Raw genomic sequence first — 22,203 nt, 5'->3', positions numbered from 1 at the left:
GATGTGACCATAATTGTTCATTCTATAACTAATGATTAATTAGCAAACAATAATATAAAGTGTTACTATTTTTTTTACTTTCAGGTATAAATTGACATGCCAAAATTCATAGAGCAGTTTGTAAATTATGAAGTGGTGTTACCTCAGGAGAGGGATTGTGAACATCTACTCCTTTCTTGTGAGTAAGGATGAACACTGGTTAGTCTGCTCATGGCAAGAAGACGTGTTATCTGCGTTTGAAAGAGATAAGGTAGGGGGTGTCAGATGGTTGGGACATACGATTTCCAAAGTTGTGCAGGCATTTAATTTGCCTCAAGTGTCATATGTGCACGTCATAGAATGCATTACCACCCACGGCTGTTTGAAGATCATGACTGGTGGCATCTAGTTGGAATTGCAAGCAGACTCTTTAGTTTCCTTGGGATGTGGGAGCAGAAGATACACTGCCATGAACTGTGGGATATGCGTATGAGCCTCTTGCATTGAAGCTGGATGTTTTTTCTGCCAGAGTTACATGTCTGTTTGCATGTTTGCAATTCAAGCCAGATGCCACCAGTCACGATAATCAAACAGCCGTGGGAAGACACTGCACTGTCCACTGAGGGTGGTAATGCCTTCTATGACATGTTCCCCGTACAGGTGACACTTTATTGAGGCAAGTTAAATGGCCGCACAATTTTGGAAATGGACTGTCCCATCTGTCTGACATGCAATATCATTCCTCTTTCAAACACTGATAACACATGTCTCCTTGCCATGAGCACACTAACCCATGTTCAACCTCACTGAACACATTAACAGATTTAATCAAAGTTAATTAAGCAGGTTTGAATGTTGCTTTTTCATAATGGTAGTTTTTAGATTAGTAGTGCTTTCTTACTTTGAAAAGTTTCCACTGAAATTTGACCACTGAGTGGTGTCATTCTTTCGCTTGGTGAATATTGTGCTGGAAAGGAGTATTGTAACCAATTAAGAAGCATACATAACTGTGTAAGTCAGAGACCACCTTTCATTAATTTTACAGTCAAAAAAGCAAATTATATTCCTTTGACTTTTTTCTTCTAAGATAATCATACAAGTGGATTTTCTTATATATCTGACATCCTCAAAACTATCTAGAAAAATAAAAAAGTCAAAAAAGCAGAAGTGAAAAAACAAAAACTTGCACATAATAATTTCATTTTTGGGACAGGAGAAAATCTAACTCCACTCTTCCTTCATATCTGAAAATATCCAAGGGTTGAGGTAAAATGTAACTTTTGTGCTTATTGTTTTGAAAGAATATGCAGCTATCAAGAAGTCCTTTGTTAGTAAAGGAAATGCACAAAAAAGAAGAAAATTACAAGCAAACGTCAGTTTGGACTGAATATTAAATTAAGTTTTTATATGACTTGTGCACTATTTGTTTGAAAGAGCAAATATTAATGTACATCACAGTTTCACACATTTGATGTGGCCTTACTTTGAACAGTTGACAGGGCTCTAGGATTATTTTTCCTCTGCTGCTGATTTACAGTAGGAACTGGGGCTTTTTAAGAAGTAAAAAAAAAAAAAAAAAAAAAGAAGAAAAAAAAAACAGATGCAAACTTGATCATATCTTGACCTGCAACTCTTGCAAAGTGTAATGTTTACGTGAAGCTGTTTTTCTGCCTATTTTTGATTCAGCCTGGCAGGAACACACCCTGGAGGGAACACACCCAGGGCGATACACACGTTTTTGGACCATGGGAGGAAATAGGAGCACCCAGAGGAAACCTACATGGACACAGGGAGAACACACCACACTTCTCACAGACAGTCACCCCGAGCGGGAAACAAACCCACAACCTCCAGGTCCCTGGAGCTGTGCGACTGTGACACTGCCTGCCTGTGACACTGTGACGCCCCCATGGTTGAAATATTGTATTGTAATAATTTAATAGAAACATGTGGAAGTGTGCAAGGTTTACTTTTTTTCAGTGCAGTGCCAAGCACACATTGATGTGTATTTCTGAGTGAATTTATTTGATATTAACATTCAGCAGCAACTGTTTTTGGCATTGTTTACTTTTTCAGAAAGTTCTTACTTTGAAAGGCAGTGTCCTAATATTGGCCTCCTTAGACTGCTGTCTCACTCTGTGTATACCTGGAGCTGTGAAAACATAAAAGGCTTATGTCTATAAATGTAAATTTTAGTTAATTGTTTTTTTATTTTTATTTTAATGCAGGTATGTTCTTATGAACCTACAAGTGTATGAAGATGCTACTGGTTTCCCCTTCACCGTAAGCTGTGGTTTTGGTATTGGAGCTAAGAACAGGTGAGGCACCATGCTTTTAATTTATGTAAGTATATAGACATATTAGGAGTTAGACATATTGGACAAGAACATACTTTATGTCACGGTTTCTGAATCCTGCTCCTAGGACCCCAAAGTACTGTATATTTCCATGGTCTTGCATTCATATTCTTATATAGACCTCTAAAATGTACAGTGTTATGGGTTCCTAGGAGCAAGTTTAGGAAACAATGCCATATATAATTACTAATTCTTAGCTTGACAGTATTTAGGTGTGTTGGTTCTTACTTGGAACATTTGGAGGTTGTGGTGGCTGAGGAAGTTTATTTTTGGGCCCCTTTGTGATGGATGAGTCCTCGTCATCTTCATCGGACCACCAACATGGTCTCTTTCTTGACCTGCAGGTAAGTTAGAGTTGTAATCATATACATAACAGTATATACTAATGTATTATATTCAGATTACCAAAGTGAGAAATTTATGTACCGTGATTTTTTCTGGTTTCTTCGTCAGAATTAAGATCTGATGTGTTACATGAAGCCTTCCATTTTCTTGTAACATTGTCTAGTTTATCTTAAAAATTAAATAAAATATTAAATAAGTTATTAGCATAATGTAAGCTGCATTTAAATGTTTAACCCTTTCACAAATCTTTAAGTATGACATATGAAAAAATTGATTGTGTTTTGCATTTTCAATTTACCTGACTCGTACAGGACCCAGACCTGGTGTTGTGTCCATCCCTTGTCTGGTTTAGGAATTTCTCTATTTTTCATACTTCTTCATCACTCATTATTTTAAAGCTCTCATTTGTTCTTCTAGGAGCATTTGTTTCTCGCAATACAACCCTGTTGTCTTTATCAAATCAAATCTAATTTATTTGTATAGCGCCTTTTACAACTGACGTTGTCACAAAGCAGCTTCACAGTTTCAAAACAGAACATTTAAATCAAAGCCCAATGCAAGCAAGCCGAAGGCGACAGTGGCAAGGAAAAACTCCCTCAAGGCTGGAGGAAGAAACCTTGGGAGGAACCAAGACTCACAAAGGGGATCCATCCTCCTCTGATCAAACTATAGATTGAATTTTAAATGATCACCAATGAAGTGTCATTATGCTACATAATAATAATAATAATAAGGTGAACAGCTGGTCTGGTCTGGTCTGGTCTGCAGGAGAATCCAGCAAACAATCTTCCATCAGTGGGCCACCATTCTCTCAGAAAACAGTAAAACAGTAAAGGGAAGCAGTTAGTTTAGTTGAGTGCAGCAGAGAATAAGAGCATGTGAATATTTTCTTTAGTGTAGTGATGGATCTGACTGTAACAGACTGGGAGTAGGGAAACCAGAAGGAGCTCAGGCAAAGACATCCTTTCGTTCCAAGCAAGAGAAATTGTGAGCACATCATCCAGGTTTATCCTGATTCTCCATGTCCATGAGTTCCTGAAATGACAACATTAAACTAGACAGAGGTTAGTTGCCAAAGGCTAAACTGAACAAGTGTGTTTTGAGCCTAGACTTAAACATAGTGACTGTGTCTGCATCCCGAACACTAGCTGGAAGATTGTTCCAGAGCTGAGGGGCTTTGTAGGAGAAGGCTTTCCCCCCCGCTGAAGTCTTATGAATTCTGGGTACTAGTAAGAGGCCGGCGCCCTGAGCTCTGAGTAATCTTGGTGGTTCATAGTGTGTGATGAGGTCTTGCAAGTATTCAGGGGCGAGACCATGTAAGGATTTATACGTGAGTAAAAGAATTTTGTAATCAATACAGAATTTAACTGGAAGCCAGTGAAGGGCCGATAATACTGGGCTGATATGATCAAATTTTCTAGTTTTAGTGAGGACCCTGGCTGCAGCATTTTGAATTAACTGGAGTTTACTCAAGTTTCTGCTGGAGCATCCTGATAAAAGTGCATTGCAATAATCTAATCTTGATGTAATAAAAGCGTGAACAAATTTTTCTGCATCTGGGAAGGATAAGGAATTTCTTAACTTAGCGAGGTTCCGAAGATGTAGGAAAGCTGTTCTTGTAATGTTACCTATATGCTGATCAAATGATAGATCTGAATCAATTATAACACCCAGATTTTTAGCTGATGAGCTAGGGAGAACAGGGAAGTCAAAATTATGTATTAAGTCTGATACCTTATTTATAGCAGGTTTTGGACCTAGAAGAAGAACCTCGGTTTTGTCGCTGTTTAGCACTCTGCCCAGTGGCAGCATGTATAATATGAATGGTAAAGGTCCTAAAATGGAGCCTTGGGGAACTCCAAATCTCATTTTTGTATGAGTAGAAGAAACATTATTTACGTTTACAAACACAGAAAAATCGGCAGAGTTAAATATCTGGTGTTGGTGAAATATTTGAGAGTAGAGAGTCAATCTGACTAATGCCAGAGTCAATCCAACACTGCACTCTCTGAGAGTCTCATCTGTTTGTTTCACCCCCAATTTTAAAAAAAGGCGGTGTAAAAATGGCGTGTTAAACTTGCTCTGTTTAAACTAACTCCGAGAGTGTTGACCCAAATATTAAGATTTTGATTTACTCCCAGAGTGTTGACCGCACATCTAATCCTACAGGAGGTGTGTCTCATTTCTCTTGCGTGTATCGTTAAGTTTATGTTTAAATATATTAATTTATGAATGCTTATGTGTTAATTGATTAAAATGTTCTTTATTATGTACGCTGTGTAGCGTATTATAAAATGAACACTGACGTGTTCGCTGGCAAGGAGGGCAACACGCATACGCGAGTCATGGAGCAGAGAACACGGGTAGCTTGAGCCGATAAATGCCACATTCAAGTTTAAAAGTACTAAGATAAAATTGCCAGCATAATTTTTCATAGGTTTTTGACGCTGGGTTAATTCGTATATTTTTAATTTCATAGTTGCCAGTATGACGAAAAAAGCCCAGTTGGATAAAGGTTAGCAGAAGGCTATGATAAATGATATTACCGGTCATATTTTGGAACATGTAATTTAATACTTTGAGAAATTTAGGTAAAACTTTTATTTATCGATTCATTTTTAGTTAGAGATGTACGTAGAAGGAAGGTAGAATGTAAGCGTGAAGGCTAGCTACGAAAAAAAGCATTTATACGTAAGGTGCTTTATATGGCGCGATTTTTTTTTTGCAGGGGGGAAGAAGCCATTAGCTAGTTATCGTTACAAACAAGTGGACGAGGGAAGGCGGAGATCACCATTTTGTTCTTTTTAACTCGACAGCTAATTAACCTGTGGCCCAGGCTAATCTCATCAGTAAGTGCTGCATTCTGTTAAATTTCTGTAGAACTGTTTGGCGTATTTATGATTTACACATGTTTAAAATGAATTATTGTTGTGTGGTGTTGGAGTCGAGTAACGGATGGGCGACTCATGAGATTATTTGACGAGTTTATGAACTTAAACATGCTATGGAGCTAAATAGGTTTTTTGTCTGAGTCTGTTTCACAATGTTCTACAATTAGGATCGAAATCTTTTAGAATAATTCGCCTGGTTGGTAAATATATTAAATATGGCGTACAATTATGGACCAAACCTTTTAGAATATTAAATGTGGCATAACATTAAGTACAAAACATTTTAAATAGTTTGTATAGATGGTAAAGATGGCACAACGTTAAAGCCAAAAACTTTTAAAATAGCTTACTTAAAGTGTAAAACATTAAAATAGCATATAATTAAGGCCAAAAACTTTTAGAATAGTTTGCCTGGCTTCATAAATAAAATCTTTTAGAATAGTTTGCCTGGACACACATACATTACATGTGCACAGATAGCTAATTACTATTTTACCCAGCAAAAATTAATGCGTATTTATGTCTTGGAAACTTTTACAGCCAATTATTGACTATATCTGCAGGTCAATAAGTATCAAAATGTGAATACACTTAGTTTTGCCATCTACAACACACAATTTATATTTGTGTCTAGGTGAACAATTCTGGGAAATTTCAACCCAATCTTATGTAATATCTCAAAATATGTAGTAAATGATGTTTTTTGATGATAAGGCAATGCAATTAATCTTTGGGAAATAATCACAAACCTTCACTTCTTTCCCTGTAGGATATGCTGGATAAAGTTGAGTTTGGAGGAACACAAAAATATGTAAAAGTTCCAAAGTCCAGTGAAAGCGTGGAATATAACAGATTTCTTCAAGACAGTATTTTTTCTTTGTGAAAATAAACCATGAATAATCCTTTTGAAATTAGAATGTTTTCTGTGAGAAAATGGCTAATTACTTTAACAAGTGGGTGATTTGAATATAGTACAACTTATATTGCTGTTTCTGTGCCTAGGTTGCTTACTGCAACATTTTTTGTTCTCCTAGTAACAGTGAAATTTTGTCTGCAACCTGAATGTCTGAGAGAGGGTCAGTTCATTTTAACTGATGAATCAGGAACAGAAGTGGATGAAGATATCTTCGAGGAGCTTGTGAACTCGGGTGTACTGAAATTCAAGATCTCTTTTAGGAAACCAGTTATAGGTAAGCCTAATTAGTGAATGGAATGGTTTTGCTCATAAAAATAGGGAAAACATGACATAATAAAGAATGCTTCTTTTTGTGTGTGTGTTTTATTTATTTCCTTAATTTTACTCATCCAGCCATTTATTGTCTGTAACTGCTTATCCAGTTCAGGCTCGTGGTGTGTTAGGAGTCTACCCGGAATCACTGGGCACAAGGGAACCTTAATTTTACTACTTCTACTAATTAATACTTTTTTGTTTCTTAGATCTGGATGTCCAAATTGTCCGGCATGAATCAGCTTCTTCTGTAGTATCAGACACTCCACTTTCCCCACTGTCATCCAGTTCATCCGATTCGACTGTCATCCTTGAATCAACAAAGAGGTGGACGGCAACAGGATTTATGGATCGGGATCAAGCAAGACAAGTATAATTCAGTATACTATGATTTTAATATGAACAAGTTTTAGTAAATATGAATTAGAAGATCTAATATGGCATTGAATTATGTTTTGGAAGATGGTGGAAACTGTCCTCAAGGCTAATCCAAAGGGCGAAGAAATATTCATTGAGTATGACAAGACTAAAACACTTACAGATGCAAAACGTAAACAGATGGTGAACATCCTGGTTGCAGATATGATCGAAACACATGGGTAAGACATTCAAGTGAATTTGAATTAGGGTCCACATACACTGAAAATGTTTAAGATATTTATTTTCCCATTAAAGGAGGATTCCACCATCAAGTGCTCGAGTTAATTATGCACTGTGAATTGTGACCCTGTTTCCGTGCCTCCAAGATCCATACTCTGATAATGGATATGTAAGTTAATGTTATTATTTTGCTGAATACCCAAACTGCTGTGTCAGTAATTGGCATTTGTGTTTCTTAATAAAAAATTGGTAGTGATTGCTTTGTGTCCAAAACAGGAACACTACTACGATCCAGTGGGTAACACGGGCTACCTAGCATGGAGGATTAAGACAGTTCAGCGCAACACCTCTGTTGCATCTCAAAGGCAATCAAGGCCTACTTATCAGGATAGTCCAAAAAGCAGACGAGAAGCTCTACCAATTAGTGACTGCAAGACCCTCAGCCCAAATCAGTATGTTGAGGAACTGCTGTTAGCAATTGAACCCCGTCCTGAGGAAATTTATGGTGAGTGGGACTTTTTATTCCCCATATATTTCTAAAGATTTTTAACACTGTTTGTTCTCTAGGATGGGACAGTGATATGTCAGCGATTCTCTTGCTTCTGCATCTACTGCCCCCAACCTCAAAAGGCCAGAAAAAAAACAGCGAAGATTAGTTCAGCCCAGGCAGCCAATCATCTTGTGCGATACCTTCAAGTATGTAGTGTTTGACTTTTGTACATATTCATTGTTGTCTTTTGTGTCTTGTCATTTAGAAATCTTTGATTTATATTAAGGGTGGCACGGTGGTGCTGCAGATGGTTTCACTCTCACACAGCTCAAGGGTTCTGGAGGAGTGGGTCAAAACCTGCATCAGGTCACTTTGTGATGTGGTGTATTCCCTGTGTCCTCCAGAGGCTATGATTTCCCCCACAGTCTAAAAACACATGCTGATTAGTTGATATATTGGCTATTGAACAGTATTCAAAAGGTGTATGTGTGTGTGTGCTGCCCTGTGAATGGCTAGTGCCCTGTCCAGGGTGCATTCTTGCTTTGTGCCCATTGATTCCAGATAGACTCTAGACCCATCATGACCCTGAGCTGGATGAACTGATAGATTAATGAAGGAATGATTCCAAGTATATTTAGGAGCAGTGGTTCTCAGTCCTGGTCCTGATGGGCCTTTGCATGTTGTAATTTTCTCCTCACTCAATCACACCCACTTCAACCTTAGGGTTAGCTCGTTAGTTGCATCATGGGTTGGGAGCAGAGGAAACTCTAAAATGTGCAGGGTGGACCAACAAACCAGAATTGAAAATCACTGCTTTAGAGGTTAGAACAGGAGATATAACTTCATTTTTACTTTTCTAATGCCATTTAGATTGCAATAAGTGGTCTAATGATGTAATGGTACATTAGAAATGATCCTCAAAGAGAAAATGTCTGTGTCATCTATTTGCACTGACTTTTAACATTCCTCCATTTCTAACCTATAGGAAGGGGCCAGTCTTACTACCTTCCTTGAGAGAGCTTCCCTTCCTCCTCTGCATTGGTGAGCAAAAGAACAAAATCTTAAAGTTCTACATCATCATCGATCAGAAGGCTGTCCCATGCAAAGCTCAGACATCGGTGGCTGCTTTTGATGAGCTATTTAAAACTCACTTCATCTTCAGTCTGTCCTATGATGAAGCTCTGAATTTCTCTCAATTTCTATAAATTTTTGCAAACCACAGTGTATAATATTGATGTTGGAAGTGCAAAGGAGAGCCCCCGTGTTAAGGAACTTAGAGCAAGACTTCTGCAGCACAACGTCTGAACTAAGTTTTTATTTTTTTTATTTATATATTTAAAAAATGTTCACGTGTTTTGTTTGTAAAGTGCACCACAAAAGTTGTTCACTTCTTTGTCAGCATTTAAAATTTCACCATGGCTTATATCCTGGCAGAAGTTTACGTTTGAAATGTGGCGAGCAAGGATGTTCTTTATCTTTTTGTACTTACAATGGCTTCAGAAAACACCTCAACAATATACATAGGTATGCCACAGTTCCCCATGTGGAACCTAGCCAGAATGTCACTATTCAAAGTGAAGATGCAGTGCAAATAGCTTCAACTTCTGTTGCCACTTTGGAAGAGTTTCCTGTTACTTCAGAGAGCTCTGGTATGTCCCAGCTGTCTTCTATGTGTGGTTCAATTGTTGCACATATGCAAGCGGCAGGTCTCTCTGAAAACACTGTCCAAACAATTGTTAGCTCAATGGAAGAAGTTGTTAGTGATGTTCACAGCCATGCATGAGAGGCAGTTTTCAAAACATTTTCTCCTGAAGAAAAGGATTCAGATATTTGTAAAAAAACTAGAGCACTGTTTTGATCAACTAGACAATCCGTTTTCAGCATTAAACACAGAGGCAAAGAGACAGAAACATTTTGATGAAAGGTGGGAAATAGTTGAACCTGAAGAACATGTCCTTGGCGTGAGAATGGATGTATGTAGAAATAAAACTACAGGTATATACAGCCAGTTCCCTGTAACAGACAAGTATATATATGTGCCCATTCTTGGTACTCTCAAATCCATTTTCAAAAACAGTGAAATAAGAGAAAGTTTCTTGCAGGACAAACTGAGTGAAAAGGGCATTTATAGAGACATTAATAATGGCTCATATTTCCAAAATCATTCTCTATTCTCACAAGAGAGGCATGCTCTACAGCTTTTGCTTTATTATGATGATTTTGAAATAGCCAACCCTTTAGGTTCCAAGAAGGGTGTACACAAAATTGGTGGTGTATATTTTACTTTGAAAAACCTTCCACCTAAATGTAACTCTGAATGTACATCTTGCAGCTCTTTTCTACACTAATGATCTGAAGACATATGGTTTTGATGAAATATTGAAGCCTCTTATTGATGATCTAAAAATTTTGGAAACAAAAGGAATCCAACTTACTTTTTTTGAAAAACCTTTGTTTGGCTCAGTAATTCAAATAACAGGAGATAACCTTGCTTTAAATGGCTTGTTAGGTTTTGTGGAATCCTTCAGTGGAACACATTTCTGTAGGTTTTGTTTGACTTGCAAGGAAGAAGTACAGTCTATATTTACTGAGGATCATCCTGGTCTAATTTTTCGTTCAAAAGAACTTCACACTGAACATTGTATGGTACTAAATGAAAATCCTACTCTACATTCAGTATTTGGTGTTAAAAAGTGTTGTGCATTCAATTCTTTACAGTATTTTCATAGCTCTGACAACTATGCTGTTGACATTATGCACGATTTGTTAGAGGGTGTTGTACAGTATGAACTCAAGCTGCTTTTTCTATACTTTATTAAACAGGGTTATGTTTCTGTGAACACTCTGTCTGACAGATTACAGAGCTTTAATTATGGTTACACGGAACGCAAAAACAAACCAAGTTGCTTACAATTGGATGACAAGAGCAAACACCTGGGGTTGAATGCTGGCCAGTCATGGTGTGTTCTACGCAATACTCCACTTATATTTGGAGATGTCATTGAAAGGGGTAACAGTCACTGGAATCTACTTCTCCTTTTGATACACATAGTCAACATAGTGTTCTCCCCAATTGTAACTGATGGAGTGATATGTTACTTAGATCAAATGTTTCATGATCACCATAATATGTTTAAATTACTGTATCCTGACAGGAAATTGTTTCCAAAACACCACCTGATGATACACTATCCACGGTGTATTAAAAAACTTGTCCCTCTTATACATTTATGGTGTATGCATTTCGAGGCTAAACACCGTGTTTTCAAAAGGTCTGTAAAAAATTTCAAAAATCTCATAAAATCTTTAGTAAAGCAGCATCAACATCAATTGGCATTTCAATTTGAGAACTACTGTTTCAAGAGGTTTGAATTTGGTCCTACAAGAACACAAACAGTCTCTAGCTTGGAGGGTGGTAAAGTACTTGGACAGACATTACATTTGGAGACATGTTCTGATGTTTCAACTACTAACTGGGTCAGAAATTACGGTACTGAGTATGAAGTTGGTTTGTTTATTTGTACTGGATCCTATGATCTTCCAGAGTTAAAAAAAAATCTGTAGTATAATAATAGATGCAGAGCATGCTTTCATACTAGCTGGTAGTGTTGACACACTGTACTTTGAGCACTTTAAATGGATACTGTATTGAGGAGAGAGATGAGGAATATTCTGTTATCTGTATAGACCAGCTTACTTATTTCAGACCCTTTGATAAGCAGTACTCAAATGAGAATGGTAACAGAGCTTACATAGTGCCATATTGTTTTATTTTGAAAACTTGATTGAATGTGTTTTGAACATTTTATTGAAAGTGGTGCACATGTTCAGGAATAAAAAAAAAAGTGACTGTAGTGTACAGTAGTATTTCATTCTATTTTTCAAGCTAAACTAAATTAATTGCACACTCTTAAAGTTTCAGTAGGCAAATCCCTGTGAATATGTAGGTAACTCCTGTAGAGTAAATAGTGACACCCTAAAAGAGTCAGTTTATTACACTGCACTCTGGTGTTGAGAAAATTTAACACTGAGTAGTGTTGAATAGTATTACATTTTAATTCTCCAGAGAGTCAGAATTAACTACATTACAGTGTTAAAATTCCAACACTTTGAAAAGTGTTAAAATAACACCCCTGAGAGTGGACCCATATAGACACTTTTAAAGTGTTGAAATGAACTCTCCTGGAGTTATTTTGTGTCTGTGGATTTTGCTGTGAACTGATAGCGATCTGTGAGGTAAGACTTAAACCATGATAGGGCTGTTCCTGTTATTCCAACCATGTTTTTTAATCTTTCTAGCAGAATAGTATGATCAATTGTATCGAAAGCTGCACTGAGGTCTAGTAGAACTAGCATGGATACGCAGCCTCGATCAGAGGCGAGAAGAAGGTCGTTTGTTATCTTAACTAAAGCTGTTTCGGTGCTATGGTGTGGCCTAAAACCAGATTGAAATTTTTCATATATGTTATTCTTATGCAAGTATGACCTAAGTTGTTGGGCCACAACTTTTTCTAAGATCTTAGATATGAAAGGTTAGAGATGGGTCTGTAATTGGATAGTACACTAGGATCAAGATTCGGTTTTTTGATCAGGGGTTTAATAACTGCTAGTTTAAATGCTTTGGGTATGTGACCCAGTCTAAGGGACGAATTTATGATTGTTAAAATGGGATTGATTATGACTGGTAATACTTCTTTAAATAGTTTTGTTGGTATTGCATCAAGTGTGCAGGTCATACAATTTGACGAGTAGATGATTTTCTCCAGTTCTAGCTGTGGTAGTGGGTCAAAGTCCTCTAGTCTTTCTTCTATGTTTTGTTCTATATCATCCACACCAGATGACAGACAGGCTGGATTTAGTAATATGGTATTTATTGTTTGTCTAATATTTTCAATCTTATTGTTAAAAAAGTCCATAAAAGCATTGCTGGTGTGAATGGCTGGGATCTGTGGATCAGTAGCTGCCTGATTGTTTGTAAGTTTAGAGATTACATTAGAGTGCTCTAGGATTGTGTTTATTATTTTCTATCAGTGAGGACAGATGTGCTGAACGTGCATTGACGAATGCCCTTCTATATTGGATAAGGCTGTCTTTCCAGGCACAGTGAAATACTTCCAGTTTAGTCGACCGCCATTTCCGCTCTAATTTCCTTACGGTTTGTTTTAGGGTGAGTGTTTCTTCATGATACCAGGGAGCGAGTTTTTTCTGTTGTAGCTTTTTACGCTTAAGCGGTGCTACACTATCTAAAGTTGATCGAAGAGTGTTATCTAAGTAGTCCATTAATCTGTCCAGCTCCAGTGGGTCTGCTGGACTACTGACTGAGGTCAATAAATCAGTGATGTTTTCAGTAAATTTAGGGGCTGTAGATGGGGTTAGTGAGCGCTTTAGATAATAATGTGGGCATGCACATTTTTTAATATCTAAACTCAGTTCATATGAAATTAGGTAGTGGTCTGAGACTGTGGAAGACTGAGGGAGAATATTTAGGTTTTTTATGTTCGTGCCCAGGGTCAAAACCAAGTCTAGTGTGTGATTACAATAATGAGTAGGACCTGATACATTTTGTGTGAAACCAACAGAATCTATGATTGATGTAAACGCCTTTTTTAGGGGATCATCACTTTTCTAAAAATGAATGTTAAAGTCTCCTACAATATATATATGTATTTATATATCCCCTCCTGTGTACATTTTCCACATCCATAATATCCGTTATGTCCTTTGATGTTTTTAAGAAATGCACAAGCTGGTGCATCGCATATCATTGATGAAAGTTTCAGCATAAGTTGAATGCCTTTATACTCAAACCCACTTTCTAGATTCACAATTTCAGCAACAAATCCATCTAGTGAGTTTGGTTTTTTTGTTCCACAGAACAATCCAGCAACCACAGGCTCACTGTGGGGAAAATTTTGGACGATAGCAAGAATTGGCCACTGAACTTTTGAAAAGAGGTAAGCCATCAATATTTATTTGCAGGTCAATATGGGTATTGTCTAAAAGCAGACCTCTGTTTTCCTCCAAAATTTCAGAGATTGAATTTAAAACGCCGAAATGGTAGTACTGGCCACCAGCCTTTTCTTGTACATGAACAGATCGAGCTGTGCCCAGCAATGTCCGAACATCCTTTGGAAGAGATGTGTGACAGTAGCTTAATTAGATCATTTAAAGCAGCATGAGAAAAGTTGTGCTCTGCTGCCCAGATGGCTAGACTGTTTTGTAATGAAGCACACTCATGCTCTGAAGAATCAGAATCAGTCTCTGAATCAAATCCCATATATGAATCAACAAATATGTCATCTGTGTTTGATTCAGCTATTGTTGACTGACAGTCCATAAAGTCATCATCAGAGTCTTCAGCTACATCCTGTAGAGTAACACAGTCATTTGAACAGACTCTCGTATCCTCTTTCTGTATTAACTCCAATTGTCTTTTAACTTTGGCTTTACTTTTTCGCCTTAATGTCCAGTATGATGGCATTTTTTCTGAGTTGACCATACTGTTCAGAGAGAGAAAGACAGATACACAAACAAAAAAAAATTTGAACACAATTTTTTCAGTCAACGGTATAAAAAAAAAAAAAAAAACCTTTCCATCATACATACTTTCAGTTGCAACCTGTGGGGGGGATGAGTGGTGGATCATTCTCAGGGCAGTGAGTGCAAGGTAGGTGTTCCTAATGCAGTAATTGTTCAGTGTATATACTGTCCAATGATTAATGGGGTAGAGGGTATGGAAATAATTTGTAGATTTTGTTTAGATTTTTATAGACTGCAGGAAAAAAATGCAAAAAAGCATAAAAACACATCCATTAAAACAATGTTAAGAAGTGAAATGCAATTTCAGAAAAGCTGAATCCAGTCACAACACAACTGAAGTTTTCTGGAGGACCCTGAAAGGTGCTGCACACCAAAGACCAGAATCCAACTCCATTTGTGTGCACGCGTGTCACAAATCAGCACGGGCACAACAGATTACACTCACGATTTCTTTTTTAAAACAGGGAAACCTTTAGCTTTTTGTTTTAACTACTAGATTTTATATAATACAAAATTTATGCTACTAACCAATTAAATACAATTGAATGTAATCTATTTATTTGTATAGTACCTTTCATACAGAAACAACAATAATGTAGAGTGCAATCTCTTGTGCCAGTGCTGCTTCGTGACATGTGTGAGAGTCAGATTCTGGTGGGGCTTTGTTGTTCTGTGTACACACATCACATATCCTTGTAGGGGCAACACCTTTCAGGGTCCTCCAGAAAACCTTGGTTGGGTTGTAACTGGATTTGCAGCTAACCTCGATCATGTTTAAGAACTTGCATTTGTTTTCTGAATGTGTATCATTTTTGTGAAATGAAGCCCAGGTGTTGTTGTTTTGATGGATGTGTTTTGAAGATGTGTTTTTTTGCAGTGCTTTTTGGGCTTTCTCTGCCACTGTACCCTCTGTCACATTGGCCATTGTTCAGTTTCTGACCACAGGATTGCTGTTGTCCAGATGTCTGGGTGGTGGATCATTCTCAGCTCAGAGGTGACACTCAGTGTATTGTGGGTGGTGTTATTATGAGTGTCTCAGACACATCAGTGTTGCTGGAGCTTTTTTTTTTTTTTTTTTTTTTTTTTTTTTTTACAAAGTGTCACTGCTAGGGTGGGAGCGGACCACCAAATAAAGTGAGGCCTTGTATAGTTGCCTACCCTATTGCAGATATAATGTTACTTGAGGTAATAAACTCACAAATTTTGGTAATTCAGTTGTTGGAAACCAGTTTATTAAAAGAACTGGAATCGGCTGTGCCCCTGATTGGAATGAAAAGCATGCAGCCCTCTGTGGTTATATTTGATGTCAGGATGCTGTTCAAACTATGGTTCCATGATCATAGCCACCTTTTTACCCATTCTAGTTTTGCTTGACACAGTCAGTAGAACAGTAACCAGAGAAAATTTTTTCTACCTACCCCGTGTGGTTATGTTTACAGAAAAAGCAACAGACTTGGGACTAGAAGGTTGCTGGTTCAATTCCCATGACCAATAGGAAAATTGCGGATGGGGAGAGTGAAGGAACTGCACTGCCCTCCTACATCACCATCCACATGTGCAGTGCCCATGAGCAAGGCACATAACTGCTCCAGGTGTGTTCACTGACCCTAGTGTGCCTGTTCACTGTCACGGATGAGTTAAATGTGGAAGACACATTTCGTAACACGTACAATGCCCAATTCCACCAAATCATGCTGCACTCAAATCACTGTAGCACTCAACTAAGTATTTGTGTGTGTTTAGTCTACATTCATCTCAGGTGAAATGAGCGTTTAATGAAATATGTTTGTGTTAAACTGTTTGTCAGTGTTTACATTGGAACCGTGAACTAACTGACAGACGCAGGATGTGCTATATTTTGGATGCAGCAGTTTTCTCAGTGTTTAGGTTCTTTTGCCTCCATGTGGCAGATTGGATGGGTCAGAATCACATGACTACAGCTCAGTATTGTTAGTTTAAAATGGACACTACACCCACACACACCAGAACATTAAGAAAATTAAAATGGAATGACCAGAATTAAAAGAAACATCAATATAATAAATATTTGCAAGATTTACATGAATTAGATTCTGAATGTGGAAATTGATTTAATTTTCCATTAATTCCCCAGCTCCACCCATTGCAATTTTCACGCAGAAACAGTAATTTGTGATCCTGACACTGTTCCTCAGTTAACTTTTAAAAAAAAAAAATTTTACAGGTGATTTATAATATGGCAAAGAAAATATTGAATCCCAAGAGAAAAACCAAAGGGAAAGCTCTGGTGGAGAAGAAGAAGATAGAGTGACCCAGGAGAAAACTCAAGAGCCTTTACCAAAATACCAGCCAGACTTGCAAGACACTCTGAAAAGAGAAACCCAAGACTGAGCACTGAGGTGTGTGTTGGCTTGCCTTAAGTAGGAGTAGCCCAGGTGGAACCAATTGCCCCAAATTAAGAGTGCCTCTGTCTCCCTCTAGTGACTGGGGGTGGCTTAGCAGGCAGCCTCGCCCCAGCCCCAGGCAGATTTCTTACAGAATCTTCCTATAAACTCTTCATTCCAGACACAACCTTGATTCACTTATTTATTTACGGTAAGAAGCATGCATTATTAATATGACATTTTGGATAAATGACTTCTAGTCCATTCATATCTTTTTAGAAATGCAAGCTAGTAACATATAAGACTTTTCACATATTTGAATAATGCAAAAATAAAGTCAATTTATACCTTATCAACAAAATACCAGAAAATTATTCTGCAGATCCCTAGTACATGTACAGAACATATGTTTTATTTTTATTATATATATATAGTTCTCCCCGTGGGTTTCCTCTGGGTGCTCCGGTCCCATAGTACAAAAACACACATTGCAGGTGGATTGGCGACTCAAAGTGTCCATAGGTGTGAGTGTGTGAGTGAATGTGTGTGTGTGTGTGTGTCTGTGTTGCCCTGTGAAGGACTGGCGCCCCCTCCAGGGTGTATTCCCGCCTTGTGCCCAATGATTCCAGGTAGAGGTAACCAACCGCGACCCTGAATTGGATAAGGGTTACAGATAATGAATGAATGAATATATATATATATACACACACATACACATTTTATTTATTTATTTTTTTAACAGTATAACTTAATGATGATGATGATAATAGTGAGCCAAACTGGGCTGGTATTTTAATGCTGGCAACATTGGTCAGTATTCATCAAGCTTCTTAATATAAGTGAGTTTCAGGATTTCTTGATGCAAGTCAAAGTAAATAAGAGATGGATCTGATCTCAACACTCCCACTCTGATGAACTTCATGAACATGGACCACATGGCAAGAAAAGTTATTCACAATTATTTCTATAACCATCATCTAAATTTTCATGATTGTGACAGTCACTATTTGCCACTTGGTGTTGACAGATTCTGCTGCACTATTGACCCTAGTCCATACACTTGTATTTACATTTGGTAATTATAAAGGTTTTAACATGTTGTTTATATATATATATATATATATATATGTATATATATATATATATATATATATATGTATATATATATTATATTTTCTTTTTGTTTAGTGGATTTCATCACTGCCTGTAAGCATCAGATAGATTGAAGACACTTATATTTACATTAATTCTTCACTTATGGCAGTCAGCTCCTTATTTTTATTCATATTTATCAAGCTTTTTATCGCTGGATTTTACAAATATAGTCCCACAACTTTGTCTATTCTTAAGGTCAGTTTAGTCAAGTATTCAAATGTTATTTTGAAAGGTTAAAGTTAAAAAAATTAATCTCTTTCTTTTTTCTTTGTAGAACCATTTGAAGACTCCTTTTATGCTTGGACATTTCGAGTGAAGTGAACCTCCAAACAGATATGAAACTTCACATCGAACAATATAAGATTTGCTGTCTAACAAGACAATATTCGGTTGCCTCATACCAGCAGTATTTTCTGTGTGCAGGAAGCTAAAAAGGAGGAACAATAAACTTTATTTTAATAATTGGGAATAGTTATTTTTCATGACTAGTATCTCCATGATTAAAAAAATAATAATTCATTCTTATGGAATTTGTTCATATTCATATGTGTTCAAACAAATGAAGACATATTTCAAAGTATTTTGGCTTTGACTATTTTGGTTGTGATTAATGACTAATCTTGCCTTGCATCCTTGATTCTACACACCTCAAACTCATTATACACAAGTACTGTATTTAATGACTATATTGTTTGTATACCTTCATACCTCCACAGGACCCCCACAGAGCAGGTATGATTTGGGTGTGCATTGTTCTCAGCATTGTTGTGACACTGATATGGTGGTGTGTTAGTGTGGTATAAGTTGATAAGATGCAGCAGTGCTGCTGGAGTATGAAATTATATCTGCTCTGTAGGTATGTCCTAATCATTTAAGAATAGGATGAAAAGTGGCCAACACAGTATAGACCTTCAAACACGTGTATACACCTTGTAGAAGAAGAATATGTTCATGAGACCTGGTCAAAAATTGTAAATGATGTGTGGTTAAGTACCAAAACAAATGAGAAATTGTGCTGGTGACTCATCAGGAATAAAAGCCTATAACTATTTCTGCTCTTAGCCAAGAGCTGATTCATAGATATTTGGTAGCAGCAATTTTGTATGTTTAATAGAATAGTTCCATTCTGCTCACAAATTACACACAGTAAAAAAAATAAAAATGGTAGAGGTACATTATTGTCACTAAAGGTACAGTGTAAATGTGCCTTTAAACGTTACAGCAATGGATTTGAAGTCCAGTATTGTTCACTAAAGGTACATTAAATTCTTTCATTACAATATTTAAATATAAACCTGTGTAAAGAAAATGTCCTGGAGTTGAAATGGGGTGTAGGAATTATATAATAAAATTTACAATATGAATATTCAACACAATTTTAAAATCTACCATTATAGAATAAAGCACAATTATGTTCCCTAAAGAAATCCTTGAGGGTACCCCAAGTGACAGTTTTTCTGAGTTTATAAACTGACAAGCTGTGGATTGAACGAATAATATTAACATAAATATACTTTTAAAAAAAAAGTTGCTTGATGTTATTCATCTGTCCAGTTTCATTTTATAAATCTCTGTAATGCAGGTTTTCCAAAGTAATTTGTCCCTCTTGAAACACTGGAATGTCCACCACTCGAAACTCGAAACTTGTCAGGGTGAAAATACTTTGTTTGAACACTTCGGATTTTCTCCTATCGCTCAGTATGTTTGGACTTGGTATTTAGCGCTGGGTTTGGGTCACTGCTGCTTTTCTGGCATCGCCGCGATGCAACGGCGATGAATATGACGCTCCGGTTTTAGATCGCACGACCGATGTACAGGTGATACACACATGACGTTCGAAATTGGAACGCGATGTTTTGGCGATATACTGATATAAATACGACGTCTCACGGACGTACCTGTGCTGTCTGGGGAACTTCTACCTGACTCGGGAGCAGCAGACGAACTGCGATGTTTGTTGACCTAGATTTGGTCGTAGAAATCTAAAAAATATTTTTGTGTAGTTTTAGTCCATTTAAAACATTAGCCTATTTTTTTAAAACTATGTATTCGAGGTATTATCTACAACTAATTTTATTAATAATAGTTTAAAAAGTTATGTTAAAAACTTAATATAAAAAAATACCGAAGAAATATGGGCACTTTTTTCGAATACATTTACTGCATTTATGCATTTATTTAATTTCATTATTTTAGTACACACGGCGACCCTGAAACGAATATGGAAAAGATGATGATTTTTAGTTCACAGTACGCTGCAAACCGAGACTGAGTCAGCTCCAGGAGATTCAACTCTTGGTCAATATTGCATACGAACGACTCCCAGACGTTCGTAGAATCAATTTGTAGGAAGTCGATTCCTCCACTATCCCGCTCGGCCGCTCTCGTTTACTTGACAACTGTACAAGCAGGGTAAATTTATTTACGTTTTCAAATTAGCGGTCATTTATCAGTCTTTCTCAGTATTGTATAGCGATTTATTCGTTGATTAAAAGTGCAAATTATGTTGTCATATTTCTCGTTTTCAATTGATTAGCTACCTTTTTTAGTCATCGTCTAGTTTTGTTGAGAACAATTGGTCATCCAGTTCCACTGCTACTCTATTTTGACCTCTGATAGATTCTTGGCATGAGAACGGAGGTCCGTTTACTATAGAGTACTACTGGGTATAAACCAGTATGTTTATCAGGAGTCTTAAAATAGCAGAAATCGGAAAAACAGAAAATATTAAACCATTTTACTTTGTTTTCTCCACAGCAGGTAAATGACATAGACATCTACAGCTTCCATATAAACTCCACAGTGACCAGCCGCTATGCCATCACTATCATCACCAGTCGAGTGGCAAACCGTCTCAATGAGTCAAAAGAAGTAAATTTTCAGGTCCAGATTCCCAAAAATGCCTTCATCAACAGATTCAGGATGTGAGTAAATATGCCTCATTTCAACATTGTTCTTTTTCAGATTTAAACCATCATATGTGACAATTCAGTTTTGATGAAATAGTGCATTGTTTCCAGGACCATGGAGGGGAAGGTGTACGATGGAGTTGTGAACAAAGTGCAGGAATCGTCAGGTAAACATTTTACAAAATATTTAATTGCACAAGCACAATGTGTATAAACTCTGTAGAAAAGCACAAGAAGAAAAAAGATGCTCTGGAGTTATTTTGCATAGTGGGAACATAATGTTATTTATATTTAGTACAGAGGAAATGTTGGATGAGCAGATGGATTACTGGATTGTCACATTCTTGATGATTACTACAGCTCAGTTGTCTGCTGCTCTGTGTGGTCCTTTTTCTCCAGTTCAGTGGGACGGACCCTGGAGGAGTTTAAAACCTCGGTGACTGTAGTGGAGTATGGATCGAATAAAGAAATGAAAAGTTCTGAATGAAAGACTCTCCACTCTGATAAGGATTTTTTGGAACAGAACCCTACATTCCACAGACTGCATGTGTGTGCAAAGACTCTGCACTCCCCCACACACACACACCCCCTCACTCACACCTAAGGTCTGCATCAAAGGACGCCTGTCTATGACCCCCTCCTCTAAAGATAACAAGCCAGTTTATGATGCTTTTAGGCAAAAAGGGGATCAAACAAAGTGGTGAAGACCAGAATTAAAAATAACCCGTTTATGGCCCTTGGCGCCTAAATGGCTCACTGGTTATCTCTTGCAAAAATCAACAGATGGCCCCAGAATTGACCTTGCACTGAACTCCTGGAAACCCATCCGCACAGGACGAACAGCATGGACCACCAGTGCCCCCAAGTGAACGTTTGCGAAATCATGTTTCGCCCTGCTGCCCTCTAAATGCATAGCGAACGCAATGAGTGTTTATGAACATGTTTTATGCAAATATGTATTAATGTCACCCTCTGTTATTCTCAGGTGAACGTCTACCAACTAATGAAGTGATGTGTATTACTGTTTCAATCATGAAGGAAAGTTTCTGTCTCTGATTAGGAAAACGAATTAGTATCTAACTTCTAGCATAATATTGTAGTGGGATGTAATCGTAAAATACCCAAGATATATATACGTAGATGTTTGATATTAATAATCCAGGACACTCATTGTGCTATACCACAAATATGTATAAGTAATTTTTGTGTATACGTGAATCTTTTCTCTCTCTCTGAAACGTGAAATAAGTCACTTGAGCCTCAGACCCAGGATCCAATAAAAGGAGGATACCTCCCAATTGGGCGTGACCGTGCCACCTTTGAAAAGTGAGTGCCCGACTCATGTC

General features: G+C 37.3%; 3 long non-coding RNA genes across 4 annotated transcripts; all 3 read left to right on the top strand.

Annotated features, from left to right (window-relative positions):
• The first annotated feature begins 1,697 nt into the window (after positions 1-1,697).
• LOC136697548 (uncharacterized) lies at positions 1,698-7,164 on the top strand. Its single transcript, XR_010802716.1, has 4 exons — positions 1,698-2,297; positions 2,542-2,680; positions 6,607-6,762; positions 7,010-7,164. It is a non-coding gene; the product is annotated as an uncharacterized lncRNA (long non-coding RNA).
• A 104-nt stretch (positions 7,165-7,268) lies between these two features.
• LOC136697546 (uncharacterized) lies at positions 7,269-18,380 on the top strand. 2 transcript variants are annotated; one of them, XR_010802714.1, is made up of 9 exons: positions 7,269-7,399; positions 7,476-7,569; positions 7,677-8,096; positions 8,876-8,931; positions 13,765-13,844; positions 15,870-16,022; positions 16,634-16,808; positions 16,891-17,004; positions 18,223-18,380. It is a non-coding gene; the product is annotated as an uncharacterized lncRNA (long non-coding RNA). The 2 variants fall into 2 exon arrangements; XR_010802713.1 differs by having other exon boundaries at positions 16,891-17,740.
• A 2,023-nt stretch (positions 18,381-20,403) lies between these two features.
• On the top strand, positions 20,404-22,202 carry LOC136697549 (uncharacterized). The gene is made up of 3 exons (XR_010802717.1): positions 20,404-20,872; positions 20,969-21,024; positions 21,257-22,202. It is a non-coding gene; the product is annotated as an uncharacterized lncRNA (long non-coding RNA).
• The last annotated feature ends 1 nt before the right edge of the window (position 22,203 follows it).

Source organism: Hoplias malabaricus, chromosome 5 (genome assembly GCF_029633855.1).
Source record: "Hoplias malabaricus isolate fHopMal1 chromosome 5, fHopMal1.hap1, whole genome shotgun sequence".
Classification (NCBI taxonomy): Eukaryota; Metazoa; Chordata; class Actinopteri; order Characiformes; family Erythrinidae; genus Hoplias; species Hoplias malabaricus.
The sequence above is the reverse complement of the archived record's forward strand: the minus strand, read 5'-3'. Positions and strand labels throughout refer to the sequence as shown.